General features: G+C 36.2%; 1 non-coding gene across 1 annotated transcript; it reads left to right on the top strand.

Moving 5' to 3' along the window:
- Trnal-uaa lies at positions 1-84 on the top strand. Its single transcript has one exon. It is a non-coding gene; the product is annotated as a tRNA-Leu (tRNA).
- Positions 85-7,595: the final 7,511 nt, after the last annotated feature.

The following is a 7,595-nucleotide window of genomic DNA, read 5'->3' as shown; positions in this document are numbered from 1 at the left end:
GTCAGGTTGGCCGAGCGGTCTAAGGCGCCAGATTTAAGCTCTGGTTCCCAAACGGGAGCGTGGGTTCGAACCCCACACCTGACAAACAACTACACAATTTTTTGCTGTTTTGTTATATAATATTAGTGTACTTAATTTTTCATTCTTAGGAAACAGTTCAATTTATTTTATAAAACCAATTTTTTAAACTTCAGATTTCCATGTTATATTTTAATTTGGTTACAATTATTATAAATCAGAGTAATTTTCCAAAATTAAAATTATGTTATTATTAGCAATGATAATTGTTGATGGGAATAATAATAATTGTGATTTATAGCAGTATTTTGATTCTGAATACTAAGTTCAAATAGTTTACTAAGAAAAATGCTTATGTACATAGCGTTATATTCAATAATAACTTTCTCATTATTATAATATTTGTTTCATAGATGGTAGAGTATTTGTGACTTATTTATTTATTGTATAAACACTAATCCGCTATTGTGTACGTAAATACAAATATAAAACGAATATATGAACAGTTTAGGATAAAAATAAAATTAAGTAAATATAACAGCAAGGCAAATAGGTAAGGCATAAATAAGTATCATAAACCAAAAAATTATAAATTAGTGTAAAAATGCGAGGGAGCTTCATTAAGGGATGAATTCGGTGCAACGGATGGTTGAAACCATAAAATGCCGAGTGAGGAAGAATATGGAAAAGATTATGGTTTCTAGTATTATAATGAGAGGGAACAAGAAGTTTTATATCGGATAACATTTCAGGAACTTCCAAGGAACCATTGAGAACAGACGTTTAACTATTATGGTTTAATCATTACAGATTATATAAATACTAAAATCTAAAGATCACTCACTGGGTGGTTTTTCGACGACCAACAATAAAGCTCACGGTATATGGCATTATGGCAATAAGAACCAATAATACTAATAAATTCTTAAAAATAGTACTAGCTACGACTATATTCTAGCGTATACATAATAAATACACGTACTAGAGATTTGTCACTGACACTGTCAGTTCTAGTTTAATTTATCGTTGATATTGGTTGTACAAAACTAAACTAAAAAACAATTAATTTCAGTACAAATGCGAGTGTATTATATGATTTTTTTTTTTAGGTATTTCTGTCATCGAAGCCATTCTATCAATTCCTTTCTATCACTCTATTAGTCCCTACTCCCTTGCCTATGTCGCTATTTCGTTTATTACTTATAGTTATCCTTTACACGTTGGTTTTCATAAAGCCTGCCCAGTTGCCTTTTACCAGTAGTGTTTTCCAAGATAATTTTAACTATTAAACATATCTTTTGCTGTCTCTTATTTTTAATCTTTTATACAATATGAGGTTTTTAAAAATATTTCAACGATTTTTTATGTCGTTAATTTTGTAAAACATGATACTGTATTATATAAGTACTATAATGTATACTCCACAATACAAAAAAAAAAAATTTTGTGTATACAAAAGAAAACCACAATAATCGAGGAGGATACGAGATTGCGCAATAGGTCTTCATTTATACTAGAGGACCACCCTAAAGTGCACAGTGTGCTGAACAAACTGTTGCAAATAATAGCCTAACACCGTCACAGCGCGTGGACTGCAGTATCGCATTCACATTAGAAATTAAAAATAACGTAATGATGTAGTTTATACATAATAACACATGTATCTTATCTGATACAACGATGGTGCAGTACGGCAGAATCTGTCATCTGATGACGTCCGGATTGCGGCGGCAAATGGCACTGCTCCCAACATGTCCCATTTCTTTCGCGAAGAACAAAATGTCGTCTCCTAAGTACCTACATAAATATGCGAGAAAAATAATGCCATTTGACTTTATGTAAGTATACTGACTTTTTTTTTTACTTTTCAGCCGTTGTTTGCGTATTTTTATATACCTGTTTGTATCATACAAACGCTTATGTTTAAATTTTTGTTTTAGAAAAAAAAAATGATCATTGATTTTCTCATACATTCAAAACATACGCAGATTTTAACCGCAGATGCAGCACGTAAACCTGCCGCACCCCCGCGCGGTTCTTTGATACGTACTTATAGAATATCATATGAATATTAATTAATGATAAAATAACATTTTTTACAATTATTATTATTATTTATTATTATCGTGTACACAGGTTGACAGGTACATGTCTGGATAATAAATAAAAAATTATTATCGAAGTGTAATAACGGCGTCGGTTGCGGCGGTGCGGTAATCTCAATCAAACGCAGATTGACTTTTGTACAATCGATCGGTAATAAATCGTTACGTAATAGATCAACGGCGTTACGGCGTAACGCTAACAGCACGTAACGGCACGCGGCACGCTGGAACACAGTATAATCAGTGCAAGACGTGTGTACAACATACAATGGTAACAGAGGCAGACGAGTCGATGGTATTATTATACGGTAAACCCGGGCGCGCGGTAACGGAACTGCAGTAACGGACGATGTAACGACCGGCGATGATGCCGGACGACGATAATAAACGTATGCAGTACTTGCAGTGCTTGCGACCGAGAGTAAGCGAGAAAAGTGGCGGCACACACTCCATCAATATTGATTTAATGAAAAAATGCAATAATACAACGTGCGCAATTTTGATTAGTCATAATCGAGTATAGTCTCTGAATGATTTCATCAACATTCCCAAACATGTATATTAATTATATGTGTGTAATTTTTAATTAAATGTTGTTTTTTTTAGTTGTGTGTGTGTTTATTCTAAACGCATAAATAGTTAGTCAACTGAGCCGTTCTTAGCTCAGAATAAAGTCCAAACTATGTGGTTTCGATGAGCTAATCATGTTTTGAGATTATTATTACTGCATGTACGATTAAATAGGCACAACACGCGCGGATTAAAATATAAACAATTAAATACTATACTCGTTGTTCTGGATTCCGCGACGACATGTATAAAGTCGATTTTTCGTGACGAAACAAGACGGTCGATCGCAATTGGAGTCGCAAGTGAGAGATCCACGGTGCTAAGTATGGCACTTAATTATGTCGAAAATTTTATCTAAGCACGTATTATATTATAATATTAGTACGCATTATAATATACTCGTAGTTTGTATTAGCCTGATTACTATATTTTTAAGTAACGTACCTATATTGCCTATATGTTTAGACGTTCTAGTTCTATACGCATTACGAGTAAAAAACACATTACGAGAAATAAAATTGTTAAGAATACTGAAAGAAACTCTGCTACACAGCATAATAAGAGTGTCCATTGCGTAGTATGCTACTGTAATGGACGCGTTAGATTTAATATCGATTCCATTTAAGTCAAAAACGATTTTGAGAATTCAACTGAATCTCTACAATAATTGTGTAGCTGCCTGCTTATAACAATCAATTGGTGTACCAAAATATTATAAAACGTCAATGTGTGAATGAAAAAAAAAAATTAAATGCATAATTCAATCTATTTTAAGTGATGCACTAAGAGCATATAAAAATATTAAATATATATTTATTTTAAATCAAGAACCAACCGCGAAAACGTTTATTCATGTGTGGATAATTCTGCACGAATATCGAAGTACCAAGAACAAAGCGTATAGTAGTTTTAAGAAAAATTAATGTACGCCTCCATCTTAAAAATACGAATATTTAGTTTTTTAGGTGAAAAACGTCAAAAAATACGCACGGGCCGTGGGCGGCCGTAGTATAAAATAAAAATACCGATTATATCGTTTTTTTTTGCGCGCAAACCGTTTCGGCAACTCGTCTGACGATGAGTGTAAAGTTTCAAATCCGAAAAACAAATCCTTCACCACGAAAACTTGCATACGAGTTTTTTTCAAAAAACTGCTTTTTACCGTACTTAGGTGGTTAAAATTTGAATTTTCGGAATTTTTTTGATACAGACCGAAGGTCCGACGGTCCCTTGTACCCGCTACCACGTTTTTGGAGTCATCGCGTATACGCTTCCATCTTAAAAATACGTATATTTAGTTTTTTAGGTGAAAAAAGTCAAAAAATACGCAGGGGCCGTGGGCGGCCTTAGTATAAAATAAAAATATCGATTATTTCGTTTTTTTTTGCGCGCAAACCGTTTCGGCAACCCGTCTGACGATGCGTGTAAAGTTTCAAATCCGAAAAATAAATCCTTCACCACGAAAACTTGCATACGAGTTTTTTTCAAAAAACTGCTTTTTACCGTACTTAGGTGGTTAAAATTTGAATTTTCGGAATTTTTTTGATACAGACCGAAGGTCCGACGGTCCCTTGTACCCGCTACCACGTTTTTGGAGTCATCGCGTGTACGCTTCCATCTTAAAAATACGTATATTTAGTTTTTTAGGTGAAAAACGTCAAAAAATACGCAGGGGCCGTGGGCGGCCGTAGTATAAAATAAAAATATCGATTATTTCGGTTTTTTTTGCGCGCAAACCGTTTCGGCAACCCGTCTGACGATGCGTGTAAAGTTTCAAATCCGAAAAACAAATCCTTCCCCACGAAAACTTGCATACGAGTTTTTTTCAAAAAAATACTTTTTGCCGTACTTAGGTGGACAAAATTTGAATTTTCGGAATTTTTTTGATACAGACCGAAGGTCCGACAGTCCCTTGTACCCGCTACCACGTTTTTGGAGTCATCGCGTGTACGCTTCCATCTTAAAAATACGTATATTTAGTTTTTTAGGTGAAAAACGTCAAAAAATACGCAGGGGCCGTGGGCGGCCTTAGTATAAAATAAAAATATCGATTATTTCGTTTTTTTTTGCGCGCAAACCGTTTCGGCAACCCGTCTGACGATGCGTGTAAAGTTTCAAATCCGAAAAACAAATCCTTCACCACGAAAACTTGCATACGAGTTTTTTTCAAAAAACTGCTTTTTGCCGTACTTAGGTGGTTAAAATTTGAATTTTCGGAATTTTTTTGATACAGACCGAAGGTCCGACGGTCCCTTGTACCCGCTACCACGTTTTTGGAGTCATCGCGTGTACGCTTCCATCTTAAAAATACGTATATTTAGTTTTTTAGGTGAAAAACGTCAAAAAATACGCAGGGGCCGTGGGCGGCCGTAGTATAAAATAAAAATATCGATTATTTCGTTTTTTTTTGCGCGCAAACCGTTTCGGCAACCCGTCTGACGATGCGTGTAAAGTTTCAAATCCGAAAAACAAATCCTTCACCACGAAAACTTGCATACGAGTTTTTTTCAAAAAACTGCTTTTTACCGTACTTAGGTGGTTAAAATTTGTATTTTCGGAATTTTTTTGATACAGACCGAAGGTCCGACGGTCCCTTGTACCCGCTACCACGTTTTTGGAGTCATCGCGTGTACGCTTCCATCTTAAAAATACGTATATTTAGTTTTTTAGGTGAAAAACGTCAAAAAATACGCAGGGGCCGTGGGCGGCCGTAGTATAAAATAAAAATATCGATTATTTCGTTTTTTTTTGCGCGCAAACCGTTTCGGCAACCCGTCTGACGATGCGTGTAAAGTTTCAAATCCGAAAAACAAATCCTTCACCACGAAAACTTGCATACGAGTTTTTTTCAAAAAACTGCTTTTTACCGTACTTAGGTGGTTAAAATTTGAATTTTCGGAATTTTTTTGATACAGACCGAAGGTCCGACGGTCCCTTGTACCCGCTACCACGTTTTTGGAGTCATCGCGTGTACGCTTCCATCTTAAAAATACGTATATTTAGTTTTTTAGGTGAAAAACGTCAAAAAATACGCAGGGGCCGTGGGCGGCCGTAGTATAAAATAAAAATATCGATTATTTCGTTTTTTTTTGCGCGCAAACCGTTTCGGCAACCCGTCTGACGATGCGTGTAAAGTTTCAAATCCGAAAAACAAATCCTTCACCACGAAAACTTGCATACGAGTTTTTTTCAAAAAACTGCTTTTTACCGTACTTAGGTGGTTAAAATTTGTATTTTCGGAATTTTTTTGATACAGACCGAAGGTCCGACGGTCCCTTGTACCCGCTACCACGTTTTTGGAGTCATCGCGTGTACGCTTCCATCTTAAAAATACGTATATTTAGTTTTTTAGGTGAAAAACGTCAAAAAATACGCAGGGGCCGTGGGCGGCCGTAGTATAAAATAAAAATATCGATTATTTCGTTTTTTTTTGCGCGCAAACCGTTTCGGCAACCCGTCTGACGATGCGTGTAAAGTTTCAAATCCGAAAAACAAATCCTTCACCACGAAAACTTGCATACGAGTTTTTTTCAAAAAACTGCTTTTTATCGTACTTAGGTGGTTAAAATTTGAATTTTCGGAATTTTTTTGATACAGACCAAAGGTCCGACGGTCCCTTGTACCCGCTACCACGTTTTTGGAGTCATCGCGTGTACGCTTCCATCTTAAAAATACGTATATTTAGTTTTTTAGGTGAAAAACGTCAAAAAATACGCAGGGGCCGTGGGCGGCCGTAGTATAAAATAAAAATATCGATTATTTCGGTTTTTTTTGCGCGCAAACCGTTTCGGCAACCCGTCTGACGATGCGTGTAAAGTTTCAAATCCGAAAAACAAATCCTTCCCCACGAAAACTTGCATACGAGTTTTTTTCAAAAAAATACTTTTTGCCGTACTTAGGTGGACAAAATTTGAATTTTCGGAATTTTTTTGATACAGACCGAAGGTCCGACAGTCCCTTGTACCCGCTACCACGTTTTTGGAGTCATCGCGTGTACGCTTCCATCTTAAAAATACGTATATTTAGTTTTTTAGGTGAAAAACGTCAAAAAATACGCAGGGGCCGTGGGCGGCCGTAGTATAAAATAAAAATATCGATTATTTCGTTTTTTTTTGCGCGCAAACCGTTTCGGCAACCCGTCTGACGATGCGTGTAAAGTTTCAAATCCGAAAAACAAATCCTTCACCACGAAAACTTGCATACGAGTTTTTTTCAAAAAACTGCTTTTTACCGTACTTAGGTGGTTAAAATTTGAATTTTCGGAATTTTTTTGATACAGACCGAAGGTCCGACGGTCCCTTGTACCCGCTACCACGTTTTTGGAGTCATCGCGTGTACGCTTCCATCTTAAAAATACGTATATTTAGTTTTTTAGGTGAAAAACGTCAAAAAATACGCAGGGGCCGTGGGCGGCCGTAGTATAAAATAAAAATATCGATTATTTCGTTTTTTTTTGCGCGCAAACCGTTTCGGCAACCCGTCTGACGATGCGTGTAAAGTTTCAAATCCGAAAAACAAATCCTTCACCACGAAAACTTGCATACGAGTTTTTTTCAAAAAACTGCTTTTTACCGTACTTAGGTGGTTAAAATTTGAATTTTCGGAATTTTTTTGATACAGACCGAAGGTCCGACAGTCCCTTGTACCCGCTACCACGTTTTTGGAGTCATCGCGTGTACGCTTCCATCTTAAAAATACGTATATTAAGTTTTTTAAGTGAAAAACGTCAAAAAATACGCAGGGGCCGTGGGCGGCCGTAGTATAAAATAAAAATATCGATTATTTCGTTTTTTTTTGCGCACAAACCGTTTCGGCAACCCGTCTGACGATGCGTGTAAAGTTTCAAATCCGAAAAACAAATCCTTCCCCACGAAAACTTGCATACGAGTTTTTTTCAAAAAA

The sequence above is a fragment of the Rhopalosiphum maidis genome, chromosome 2 (genome assembly GCF_003676215.2).
Source record: "Rhopalosiphum maidis isolate BTI-1 chromosome 2, ASM367621v3, whole genome shotgun sequence".
Taxonomy (NCBI): domain Eukaryota; kingdom Metazoa; phylum Arthropoda; class Insecta; order Hemiptera; family Aphididae; genus Rhopalosiphum; species Rhopalosiphum maidis.
Note: the sequence above shows the minus strand (reverse complement) of the source record. Positions and strands in the feature narration are given on the sequence as shown.